This window comes from Corylus avellana, chromosome ca6, assembly GCF_901000735.1.
Source record: "Corylus avellana chromosome ca6, CavTom2PMs-1.0".
Classification (NCBI taxonomy): domain Eukaryota; kingdom Viridiplantae; phylum Streptophyta; class Magnoliopsida; order Fagales; family Betulaceae; genus Corylus; species Corylus avellana.
The window spans coordinates 8,880,740-8,894,874 of record NC_081546.1 but is presented as its reverse complement, the minus strand read 5'-3'; the positions used below and the strand labels follow the sequence as shown (position 1 = coordinate 8,894,874).

General features: G+C 37.3%; 1 pseudogene; it reads left to right on the top strand.

Annotated features, from left to right (window-relative positions):
- Window positions 1-8,561: 8,561 nt before the first annotated feature.
- LOC132184723 (homeobox-leucine zipper protein HAT22-like) lies at window positions 8,562-10,353 on the top strand (annotated as a pseudogene).
- Window positions 10,354-14,135: the final 3,782 nt, after the last annotated feature.

The window sequence follows — 14,135 nt, the reverse complement described above, 5'->3', positions numbered from 1 at the left end:
AGACGGGAAGAGGTCCAACCTGTTTTGGTTTAGCAAGAAAATGTCTCTATTTGTTCAAGGAGGACAAATTACTATGAAAACATTAGTTTGGTTCAACATGAAAATGAATATCCATGATTATGAATGCATCACAATATGCAAAAATGAAAGCAGAAGGGAATGGATAAAGGGGGGAGGATATAACCTAGTGCTTATATAGCAACACATCCTATTTCCCAGTTTTGCAGTAAAACTTACACATGCCTTTTAAAGCATAATGGACCCCTCCTTCTCTACTTGTAGTAAGTTCATTCTTAGTGGATGCAGTTGAGAAATGGTCTTTTCTTTTTTGAGCCTTCGCTTAGCCTTTACTAGAGTGTTTCTACATCTATGCTCTATCCCCTTCTTAGATGTGTATGAGTATTGTTCTCAAGAAATAGCTCAATCGGCTGTAACCATGTCTAATGAAGCGGAGATCACTAGTTCGAATCACCCTCCCCCCTTTTGTGCGGATATGTCAAAAAAAAAAGATGTGTATGAGTATTCTCTCCTCATTCTCACGCTCCCCCTTCTCTCGAACTTGGATATGCCCTCCTTATATAGGTGAGCAATAACCCATTTAGCGACAGAGTGAAAGAGGTTAGTAAGATGTCATCCCCATCTACAGGCAGTGAGTTATATAATGGGTAGGTGGGGAAAAAAAGATGTTTGCTAGAATGGAAATTGCTTAGTGACTTCTTCACTTTGCTCCTATTCCCTAAAGCATGTAAAGTTACAAATGGGCGATTTATACCTAATAGGAAAATTAATGGCCGAAAATACCTAAAAAGAAAGGATTAGTCAAACTTAGGCTAAAGGTTAGTCGATACACCACTATGCCCACCTCTGGCATCGATTCTTTTGAGACCAATCATCGTGCCAAACCTTAGAGTATGCGATCGACATGGATGTGGAAGCAAACTCTTTGAGCACATCCTTACCACACCATCGATCCTCTTCCTTCCTCAAAAGTCAACGCATGGGCTTAGTTCACGGTTGCCATGGTGCTAGTGAGAGATGGCTTGGTAGGTAAGGATGTAATCAAATGAGTTTGCTGTCAAGTCCTCATCTTTCCCCACTGTTGTCATGGTGTTGGTTGAGGCTTTGCTGCCAATCTTCACTGCCATGTTTGAGTACATCTAATCTGGTACTAACATAGCAGGGAAGAAAGCAATGCAATGACAACGAAAACAATAACTAATCATCACACTCACCTTGTAGGGCTTCAAAACTCTCAAACATGCTCTTGACATGATGAAATAAAGCTTCTCTTTTCACCTTAGCATTTCGGCAGCCTATGAAAATCTTGGAATTCGTGTAATAGGTTGAGTGAAATTTATGGATGAATATATATCTCCACAACCGTACGAGGGCTTCGAAAACCCTAAAATATCATCTAGTCGTGAGAGAATCGATCCTAAAAAAAGGAAGATTGATCCTTAGTAAGCCCCTAGGATCGATCCTCTAGGCTAAGGATCACTCCACTTCTGATGTGGATTGATCTTTCGGGCCAAAAACTTGCCCCGGAGGTCCTGCTGAGTTCAAAAACTCGTCTTGCTCAAGCCCAACTTGATTCCTACTATCTATAGGGTCTAAATTACTCCATCTTTTAACTAGGGTTAAAATCTGGGTATTACATATACAATGATTTGAATTGATTGGCATTGTTGAAAAACATCGAACATTCAAATCTAACCTTAGTTTTTATCAATACTCTAACTCTTAAACGTTTTTGCATTTTAACAAAATTTAGGTAGTAAAACGACACACTTAAACATGTTTACAACATATATGCAAACCCGCAACATATAGTCTTTAAAATATTTCAAAAACATTTATTGTAACGACCTAGGGAAAAGCGCTAGCCACATCTACGCTATTATTCCAAAAGGTCTAGTCAATTTGAAACTTCCTTAGAATTCAATATAAAACCCAATTTCACCTAGTAACTAGGTAATGTGGGACTTAGCACTTGTGACTATCTTTATAACCCACCCACTCTATGTGGGCTTTTTCTCATCTTCTCAATATGGGACCAGGGTGTTACAAACTCTCCCTCTTAAATTTCTGACGTCCTCATCAGGGCTACGTCATGCAGTGCTCTAGTAATATATGAGCTGACGTTACTAGATGGTTCTGATACCATTTGTAATGACCTAGGGAAAAGCGTTAGCCACATCTGCACTATTACTCCAAAAGGACTAATCAATTTGAAGCTTCCTTAGAATTCATTATACAGCCCAGTTTTACCTAGTAACTAGGCAATGTGGGACTTAACACTCATGACTATCTTTATAAACTACTTACTCTATATGGGCTTTTTCTCATGTTCCCAATATGGGACCAGGGTGTTACATCTATCTTACCACAACTCGAAATAATAGCATAACCACCTTCGTGGTTATCATAATATTAACAATGTACTTGAACTTTACACATAAATACGATGTTACTTGGGCATCATAACCACTTAATACAAGCTATAGTGAATAGACAAAGAGAGTGTGGAAGTTATAACTCATGAAACAATGTTACACAAGCGCCTCGTTACAGCTTGCGTTAAATTTTCAATTTCATAGGGCTTTGTCACTTGAAAACCTCCCCTCACAACACTCACACACGTCCCTAAGTATTTCCAAGAGAGAGAGAGAGAGAGAGAGAGAGATTTTGGGCAATAAAACAAGCTAACTTGAGGCTCTAGTCATAGTCTAGGTTGATTGTGCCTTTTAATTAAGTTCGTTGAAATCGTGCCATGTATCTTGGTCGAACGGCCTGGAGCTCAGTTGACTAGGATCCGCCTACATTGCATTAAATGCGGTTTGAATAGTCCATGACTGAGTCAAATGACCTAACATGAGCAATCCCATCAAATTCAACTCATTGACATAACCATCTTGTGCAGTCTCAATCGATCTGACATGTGTCTTAGCTGATCGAGCTCCCATTTTTTCCTATTTAAATTTCTATGCTACATGTGTCCTCAAGTCTCAGTCGACCGAACCTTATTCTTAGTCGGCTAGGCTGTATTGTTCGAGCCCTAGTTTGGTAGTTTCAGCTCCATTTTTTAATACCTTAGGTAGTCCTGATCTTTACATTAAAATATTTTTAAGGTTTATTCATGCTCAATAATATTTTTCAAATGTTATTTTATGTGTTATTATTTTCTTGGGCGTCACATTTGGTGTAATGTATCCTTATGATTGCCATCTTGGTATTGATTACCTTCTGTTGGATCATAGATCGGCTGTGTTGAGCCCGCTAAGATGATTCGCCGGCCCATCATTTAAACTCGGTTATTTTTACTGTTCATCAAACCTATGCTCAGTAAATTTCATACTTATCTGAATTCGGTATACACGACGCTCGGTCCTAAAACTCGGTATGCCGAGTCTTACGTGGACTACCAAGGGTTATTGTCGGAATATTAAATGTACCTGCATAATAGTCTATTCATCTTTTTATTACTCGACACGTAGACTCTCGATAAGTCCATAGTAATAGGTAAACAGGTACAACCCAATGCGTATAAAAGGGGGGTCTCCTCTCCGTTTTTAACAACTTCTTTTTTCCTCTCCCTAACCAAATATCTCTGGTTATCTTTATCTTCCAAGTTATATCTTCTCTTAAACACTGTGACTAACTTAGGCATCGGAGGTATCGCCGGCCGGACAACGCCAGCAACTTTGATCCTTTCTCTTTGATTTTTACAGTCGGTTGATTCCTCAATCGTCAAACCATTTACAAGGCCCATTCTACGTCATCATTCGGAAAACTACTTCAACACCTTCCTCAACACTTTCCCTCAAATTGGAGTGGATATTCATGACACCCAAATTTTCAAGGAGGTTATGAAACTGTCTCGAACCTAATGCTTTAGTGAATGCATTAGCAGATTGTTGATTGGTAGGCACATGGAATGTTTGGATTGTGCTGCTTGTAACTTTTTACGAACAATATGGTAGTCGATCTCTATACGCTTTGTTTGTTCATGGAACATGGGATTCGAAACAATGTGAATGACTACTGCTTTGTTGTCATAGTACAATTTTGCTCATGGAAAGTATGATATATAAAGGTCTGTCAATAATTGTTTTAGCTAGATGATTGCATAGCAAGTAGAAGTCATATCTTTATTTTTTGTTTCGGCTAAAGAACATGTGATTATCGTTTGCTTATTGGTTTTCCAAGAAATAGGTGAATTATTAAGGAGAATGTAGTGTCATACCTGGTGACTGAATGTCGACTCGAGTGTCTCTATTGTGTGCCTAGTATGCATCACAGAAAGCATGTAATTTGATATTACTAGTTGCTAATTAAAAAACACCCAAACTTGTGATTTTTTAAGATACAATAATACTTTATATGTTTTATCCAAGTGAGGTTGTCGCAGCTTATCCATGAATTGACTTAACAAGTGCACTACATATGCCAAGTCCAGTCTCACAATGGTTGGGTAGATTAACTTCCCAACTAGTTGATGGTAGATACGAAGAATAATCTACTAAAAGTTCTCCATCATGCTCACTAAGTGCCATATTATGCTCCATGGGATGTCTTGGAACCAAGGAGGCTAGTGTCTTCAAGTATTTCTAGTACATATTTTCTTTGGGATAGGAAGATAACTTTGGTTGAACGAATAACTTCGATTCCTAGGAACCATGATTCTTGAGCTTGAAGGAATTCTCCAAGTATTTCTTGAGCTCCTGAATTTGCCCCAAATCATTATAGCTAACATTATATCAACTCTATATATACACAAGAACTACGTTGATGCAATACTTGTGAGATTGAACTATGCTTAGTCATCTTTGAAGGGGGAAATCATTGGTGTGATGCTTGTAATTTGAGGCCATCCAATGGTTTGTTAAACATGTAGACATCCTTGAAGGGGGAAATCCGCCATGGTTAATTAGGCCTATGTAAAGGATAATTTGGTATTTTACTTTTCAGATTTTATTGATGAGCTATCCAATGGTATTTTTTTTTAGGGGGTTTAGAAGAGTATTGAAAACGCATCTTATTTCTCTCATTTACATCACCCGAAACAATTAATATTCAGATTGAAATAAGAGGAAATACGAGGGCTTTTAATAGGAATGGAGCCTAGCTAGACATGTCGAATTAGCTATTATATTCCTCATGTGTATCATGTCATGTGGACCTCTCTACACCTAGCTTGTTGATTTTAGTAGCATGATAAATCGATAGGGAACCAGTAGCCACCTTCGCGGATGGTGAGGTGGGTCTCTCTCTCTCTCTCTCTCTCTCTCTCTCTCCATTGGAAGGGCAAGGAAGCAAGCAAGCAAGATGCTCTCATCCGAAGGCTTAGTCCCCTCACAAATAGTAGGAAGATTGAAAAGCAACACTAGTGGGGTAGCTAACCGTTGCTTTTGGAAAGAGTCGGTGCATAGCTGATGCTCTCATTTCATTCAAATCAAAGAGGCTTATGTTACGCTGACTAGACTATGTTGTCCCACTTGGAACTTATTCCATCCCTCTAAATCACTATGAAAAAGATGTTTATTATTATTATTATTATTATTATTATTATTATGGTTAATTGTTATTATTGTAATCTTTAGACTAACCTAACCTAATTTGACTACTGTAGTTAGGCCACAGACATTTGCAAACTTGTAAGGTAAACCATCCTTTTCTTTTGAAATTAAGTGATAATGGGAAATGATTATTGCCACAAGGTACGGTTGATCCACCGGCGAATCTAGAGATGAATCAATTGTGTGAGTCATAATTGAGAATTTCTCGTCGATTTGACATCTAACTGTCGGGGGAATGAACTTTTTTTACCTTTAATTCATTGGTTTAACAGTGTTTTGTTTCAAGAAAATCAAAGATTAGTGTTAGGTAATGAAAAGTTATCTTAGAGGGCACTAAGATAGGATTGTACGAGCCTTCACTGACAAGTTTCTGGGCTGCATCATATATAGACATTGACTTTGAAACAGTCGACAAAGCAATAAACATAATTCAGGAAAAAAAAAAAAAAAAAATTGGATTTAGAATGGACTTATAATCTTTTATAAACCAAACACTTGCCCAAACGACAAATTAAAGGTAAATGCAAATCTTGAAAATAAAGGATACCCTACAGCACTAATATTGGTTCTCATGTCACCAACCAACCCGTCTATTATCTCATTTCCTCCTAGTTGATAAATGTAACCCTAGCTATTCCTTTCTTATGGGCGAATCATTTTCATTTCATTTAAAAATAATAGTATCAATTTAATGGTCGAATTTAAAAGATTTGTTATTATTAGCATCATACACACCGTTAAATGAATCAGTTTTAAATTTTGATTAGAAAATGGACGGCTGATGTACGTGTGGACAGGCGGCCTTGAGGCGGCAAGAGATAGGCTAAAGGACCCCACTAATGATTTGGCATGATGGGGCATTCGATTCTAAAGGATGATGATGATGATTATTATGATGATGGTGATGATGATTATGGAGCGTAGAGGTTGGCAATGATGGAGCAAGAGGGTGGTGTTGGAGATAAGGTTTCAGATGTGTCCCGAGCTATACGGCCAGCCGACCATTGGGAGTGTGGGATAATGCTCTTTGTTTGGCTTTTCCACGTCACTTTTTCTATCACACCAACCGTCCATATGGAGAAGCCATCACCTTTGTCTGCTTTCTTTCTCCTACTTTGGATTTTGTTTGTAATCTACGTTACACTTTAAGCATTATTATTAGCATCTAGTTCTTTTTCTAATTTAGTGAGAGAGAGAGAATATGATTGGCCCGTGACGCATGCATAACAATTTGCTTAGTGGCGCAAGTTGCATGCAGATATGCAGAAAGCAGGTAGATTACGGGAAGATCCATCCTCCCACAATTTTCCCCAGGTCTTGAACTTGATCTATGCTTAATAAATCAGGTGCAAAATTGTCATAATTCGTCCGTTCTATTGCATGTTGCACCCCTGTCAACAGCATAATTAATTAAAAATATCAATTTTGAGTTTTCTTTTTAATTCAGATAAAAAAAAAAAAAAGGATTAATTACACATACGTAGCAGGTGTGATGATGTGATTGTTACTTTTTCTTTTCTTTTCTTTTCCTTTTTTCCTTCTGCTTTTCGGTTTCAAATTCCCTGAAATAACCCTTTAATTAATTAAGTTTAATTATTAATTAATTAGTGATCTAATTTATTAACGGCCATCTTATCTCCCCGTTAGAAATCAAGTCAAAATAAACTACAAGGATTATAAAATCAAAGTTGATTGAAAAGTAACTTCTCGATAAAGATTAAAGAGCCAATAGTGATCAAGTGATTATAAGGCATGTTGTACTGGGGGACATTTGGTTGGTCTGCAATTAGGTGTACATTGTTTGTGGCACACATGACATATCTGATGTGTTAACATATATGTGTCCCTTACCAGAGTTGTCGCCATTAGATTTTCCACTTAACGTAAATAGTAGAAGTTAATTATTTACTATAATTTTATAATTCATTTATTTAATCACCACTTTAATTATTCCAACGACAGCAGTCACGCTAGAACTACATGATCAAATCAACACCTTACACCTACGTATACATATACAGTGTAAAGTAGTGCATTAGTATATATATATATATACCGCAAATCTCTATCTTTCTCAACATGATTGTGGAAAATGTTTATTTGTAGCTAATTAATTAATATACACTCTTTTTGTAATTCTTTGGCACTTTTCAATAGTTTATATAAATAACTTTTAGTATTTATGCTTTGTGACTGTAATTACTAAAGCACATACATATATTAAAGAGTATTATTAAAACAATAATTCTTGTGTTATATATGCACGGGATTGACACGAGTTGTATAATAAATTAATTGTTGTATGATGATCGGTCAAGAGAACCTGCAAAATAAAGTTAAGAATCGGCACACAGGTTTGTTGGCAGAAAATAACCTCTGATGTCTAAATTAGTAAATGATTCTAATATAAGAAAGAGAGCCAAGTAGAGAGTATATTATGTGGAATGATAATGAATCATAGATAAAATGGTCGTTCCTTCCTTATATGCACAAAGGGCTTCTCCCCGTGCATGGTTTAGGCCACATGTCACTCGGTCTCAATAAGCCTTCTCAACTTAAGCCTAGTCTGCCCGTAAATATTGATCGGTACATTATCGTAATATATATTAAGAAATTATTGTCTACGTGGCCATCTATTCAACATATGATATATATATATATATATATTTTTTCTATTCAACATATGATATATATATATATATTACTTGTGCAAACTCTTGCCTCTTAATCACATTTCACTAGTTTATGAATTCAACTTTTAGCTATGTGTTTCTAAGTGATTATAATCATTAACGGACACATATTAATAGCAATAAGAAAACAGTTTATACTGTGCTATGCACGGGATGGACACAAGTTGTAGAATAAATATATTGATACAAATTGGAAAGTGAAATTAAGAAGAAAAAGGTAGAAAGCGCCTAAATACATTCTTTTTTTTTTATCGTGCGTTTCTTATGTGCATCAACTTTCCTTCTTGTTGTTCCACGCATGCCTTAATTCCATACATTGCACACTTGAAGAGAGAGAGAGAGATAGATTTCTTTGTTATGGTCAACGTATGAGGACAAAGAGAGATGGGAATTTCATAATTCCACGAATCAGATTCCTTTCTCTAATCATTTCCTTCCTTTGATTAATACTCAGCCCCCATAACCATCTCACAAGAGGACCTTTTCACACACATTCCTCCATTTTTGGGATCCAGAAGAGCTTGCCTCCATATATAGTTTTCATTTTGCGTGCTCTACTTCAACAAGAATAATAGCCTTTGATACAATGGCTCTCTCTGAAGTTTGCAACACAGGCCTCGCTCTTGCCCTAGCCTCCCACCATGAGAAGCCTGCAGAGACTCATCATTTGCAGCCTGATCCTCAAGAGAAGAAGAAGAGGAAGAAGGAGAAGGAGAAGGAGAAGGAGAAATTCTCCTTAAAGTATGACCACCTCTTCCCTTCTCTGACTTTGGGGCCATCAGATGGAACTTACACAGACCAATTGGCTTCAGAGATGGAAGAGGCAGGAAAAGTATCCGGTGAATCTGTGCATAATTTGCATAAACGGGCATCTTCTCTTAGTGCAGTTTCTTCATTTTCTAACTCATCTGAGGGTGAAGAGGTTGAAGTGGAGAAAGTCTCCTCAAGGATGAGCAATGAAGATGAAGAGGCTAGTCCAAGGAAGAAACTTCGGCTTACCAAAGAACAATCTGCTATTTTAGAAGATAGCTTTAAAGAACACGCCACTCTCAGCCCTGTATGCCATCTTTCTTTATATATATATATACAAGTGATGCATTTCTTTTTTCAGACTGATAATTTCTCTCTCTTTTTCTTTGAATTATTAGAAGCAAAAGCAAGATTTATCACGGCAGCTGAGTCTACGGCCGCGACAAGTAGAAGTGTGGTTCCAGAACAGAAGAGCAAGGTTCTTTTCACCAACCTTAATTGTCTTCTCCAAACTTTTTTTTTTTTTTTTTAACTGGGTATCCGGGGCTTCGTGCCCAACTAGATCTCCGAAACACCATGCAAAGCGCCTCCTCCACATAAATTAGGTAAAGCTCAGACTTTTCAAGGCGAGCATGACACCAAGAAATTGTTTTCAGTCTTAGGGGGTCACGAGGCACCAGGCTGAATGACTTAGAAACCCCTTTCGATAATCTTCTCCAAAGTTTTTATGTTTGAATGAATGAGTTTTTTTTTTTTTTTTTTTTTTTTTTTTTTTTTATTTTTTATTTTCTTAATTTCCCTCCACTCTATATATAGGACTAAGCTGAAGCAAACAGAAGTAGATTGTGAATTGTTGAAGAAATGCTGTGAGACACTAACAGAGGAGAACAAGAGGCTACAGAAAGAGCTCCAAGAGCTGAAATCGCTGAAACTAGCTGCGCCATTTTATATGCAGCTTCCGGCAGCCACCCTCACGATGTGCCCTTCTTGCGAAAGGATTTGTAATGCTGGGGATGGCTCTTCTACCACTTCTTTCTCAATTGTGGCCACAAAACCTCACTTCTATAATTCCTTCAACCATCCATCTGCAGCTTGCTAGGAAAATGTAAAAGGCCCGAACCACCGACATTTTTGTTCAGGGCTTCTGTGTCGTATAGGAAGATTTAGCCTAATTAATTTGTATAGACTATTTCTGTGATATAAGAATTAGTTAATTAAGTTAATTTGTAGGGAGTTTCTCTCTCTACTCCCCTATCTCCCCCAACTGTTTGTAATTATTTAAAAGCATGTAGTGGATGAAGGGATTATTCTTAGATTTTGTGATTTGTCATCAATTGTAGACAGCAAGGATTGGTTTGTGCGCAAGGCCATGCCAATTAATTGATAAATATATATTTTTATTTATTTTTATAACAATTAATATGGTAATTAGACAACTGTCAAATTAACGAACAATTACCAAGATTAATTAAATGGGAGAAGTGTCATACCCACCTATATATTCTATGTTACTTTTCAGGAAAAGTTGTCTGTTTGAGTTGTCTATTTCTTTTATAAATTTAGTATTGAATTTGTGGGATCCATATGTGATCCTACATACTCAATGATAGACTTGCCTATCTTTTGTATTAAGATGGACAAAAAATAGACAAAAGATGAAAACCAAACATTTAACATAGTTAAAAGCTTAATTGGGAACAAGTATGTTACGCGGATATAATGTTAGTTTGTTTCTTTGAAGGTATTCAGCTCATCATGCCTCCAAACTCTTCAAAGGATACTGATAACGAACTGCACCGACAAACCAAATCTCTCTAGTTAAGGAAGAACTCCGTGCTATATCAAGGATAATGATAAAATATATATAGAACATTTTTCGCAAGAGAAGTTGAAAAACTCATGAAGTTCCTGACAAGATACCCAATTATCAAAGAATTACGAACAAAATATGTAACACAAAAATAATTCTAAGCTGTCAGGCCATTTGACTGCACTAGCTAGTGCTTTTTGGGGAAAAACCGACCAATATGCATCAGAAACTTTTGGGGTTTGAAGGTTATTATATGTAACGCCCTGAGTTCGTTTCCACCATTCTAAAAAAAATAAGACTTAAAGATCTCTACTCCTCAAAAGAGGACACTAAGCAATGAAAATATTATGATTCTATCAACATTAATCATCACATTAAGTCACACTATACATATCACCGTTAAAAGGAATCCATACTATACTTTAATAGACAAGCATAACCCAAAAGTTATAAGTCTACAGTATAACCCAAAAGTACTAATTACCATGAGCAACCGATCTAATCTTGTAATAAGTCATCAAGCGTCAACCAGATTAAGTTCTCCATAATAACTAGATGTTTCACAGTATCCATCTTTTACTAAACTATCTATATACATAACAAATATATATATAATAGAGGGAAAAGAATACAAGAGTAAGCCCGATGACGTAGTGAGTACAAATGCACATTTGGTGGCGCTGTTGTGACAGTTCTGAAGGTCAACGAACATTCGGTGGTCCATGGACAAACGTTCAGTGTACTATTGCACAATAAATTGAACATTTGGTTACTACCCAATGGTTCAAAACTTGGTCAACGAACGTTCGGTGGTCCCCACGAACGTTCGATGTACTTTTGGACATATGCCTGAACACTTTATCTGTAATTTCCTGACATACTATCAGCAAAGGTTCGGTGGTCCCCATCAAATGTTCAGTGTTTCCTACTGAATGTTTGATCAGAACCAAAGGTCCAAAAATTCTTATTCCATCAAACCCTAATGAGCCGGGTAAACCCTTAACCCCTTTACTTATGTCAAATATAGCCTAGTAATTACTTGGGGTACTATATTATAAGAGATTTATAGAGTATTTTTCTAAGTTGCCGAGCCCTTTGACTGCTCTCATAAGAAAGATTGATCATTTCGAGTGGAGCAATGGTTGCGAGGAAAGCTTCCAAGAACTGAAGAAGCGACTAGTGACTGCCCTAGTGCTAGCCCTCCCGAAGGAGTTAGAAGGTTTCATGGTGTACTGTGACACGTCGAAAAAATGTTTTGGCTGCATCCTTATGCAAAACAAGAAAGTAGTGGCCTATGCCCTACGACAACTGAAGAGCTACAAACATAACTACCCACCGTATGACCTAGAGCTAGAAGCTGATGTTTTTGCTCTCAATATTTGGAGACCCTACTTGTATGGCGAAATGTGTGAAATCTAAACAAATCATAAGAGTCTAAAGTACTTTTTCACTCAAAATGAATTAAATACGAGGTAGAGGAGGTGGTTAGGGTTGATTAAGGCTTATGATTGCAACATCAACTATCACCCAGGCAACACTAAAGTAGTAGTAGACACATAAAGTAGGAAGTCAATAGGAGGAGGAGTATATTTAAGGATAAATTGGCCACAAATAATCATAGACCTCAAGAAGTTGAGGTTAAAGGTTGTAAAAGAGGGAAGGTCTACTATTTTTGCTAGTTTAGTACTTCAATCAAAACTACTAGAAAAATCAAAGCTGCTTAAGAAAACGGCATGAAATGTTAGAGGTCAGTGGGGGGGGGGGGGGGGGGTTGGACTTCATTTCTCTTAGAGGGTGGAATGCTTGAATAGCATAATCAGATGTGTTCGAGAAGGTGGAGGTCTGAGGAAGGAAATCATGGATGAAGGCTATTGATCCCTATACACCATACATTCCGGAAGCACTCTGATGTACAAGGATCTGAAAATGATATACTGGTTGAATAATATAAAGAGGGACATTGCAAGTTACATCAAATAGTGTCCCACAAGTCAACAAGTGAAAGCGAAACATCTGAAACCGTCATGAACCTTTGGCTGTTACTCATGCCCAACTAAAAGTGTGACAAGATAGTCATGGACTTTGCGGTGGGATTACAGAGGGAATCAATCGGAGAATAAGCAATTTGGGTAGTGGTAGACAAGCTGACTAAGATTGCGCACTTTTCCCAATGAATGTTAAGGACTCCATTAATAAGCTGTTAAGATTGTATGTTCAAAACATAATGCGACTACATGAAGTGCAAACCACTATTGTATCAGATTGTGACCCTTGATTTACCACTAGATTTTGTCAAAGTTTGCAGAAGGAGATGGAGACACAGTTGAAGTTAAGTACTGTATTCCATTTGCAGATTGATTGCCACTCATGAGTTGCAATTTGAAGTGGGGACAAATTATTCCTGAAGATATCACCTATAAACGATCTCATGAGATGTGGAAAGAATGATAAATTTAGCCCTCAAAAAGTAGGACCTTTCGAGGAAACCAAGATAGTAGGGCCATGTGGCATACCAAGTTACTTTACCGCTAGACCTAGTAAGTATGCACAATGTATTCCATGTATGGATGCTAAGGAAGTAAATTGCTGACCTAGACAATTCATTGAATATGAACCTCAGCAGATCCAAGAGGGTTTGACCAACAAGAAAGTGCTCATGTGGATTTTGGACCGCTAGGAACAAGTTTTGCGTACGAAAAGGATTTCAATAGTCAAGTTATTGTCGCAAAATCAAGGAGTTAAATATGTATACCCATTACCTGTACATGTTTAAGGTTTGAGAATCTTTTCTTCATGATAGTTTGACACTTGGAATGATTCTGAAAATTGTGAATGGTTTTGATCAAGCTAGATTGGCATATGAGGGTAGTCGACTAAGGGAAATTTGTTTCCTTTTTAGGAAGCATAGGGTCCTGGCCAAGATACTCACATATGTTGAATGTGAATGCAACTATCTCTTCTTTTCTTCTTTTTTTTTTTTTCTTTTTTTTTTTTCTTTCAAGTGAGTGAGAATAAGGGTTGAGTACGACGATGACTAGTATAGCGTGGCTAACATTGACTATGAAATCCTTGACAATCTACCCGACGACCTTCCACACTTCTACGAGGACACAAATCCAGAGCAACTAGAAGGTGAAACCTTGGACGTATTTTTGTAGATAGATAGAGACAATGGAGTTATAGGACCGGTGCCGGAAAATGGGCGAGACGAGATTCCTAAGGAGCCAACTGAGCATGGACCTTACAACACTCCTAATGATGATGTATTCTTACTGCCCCCTTTCTATGGATTTTGAGATTTGAAAT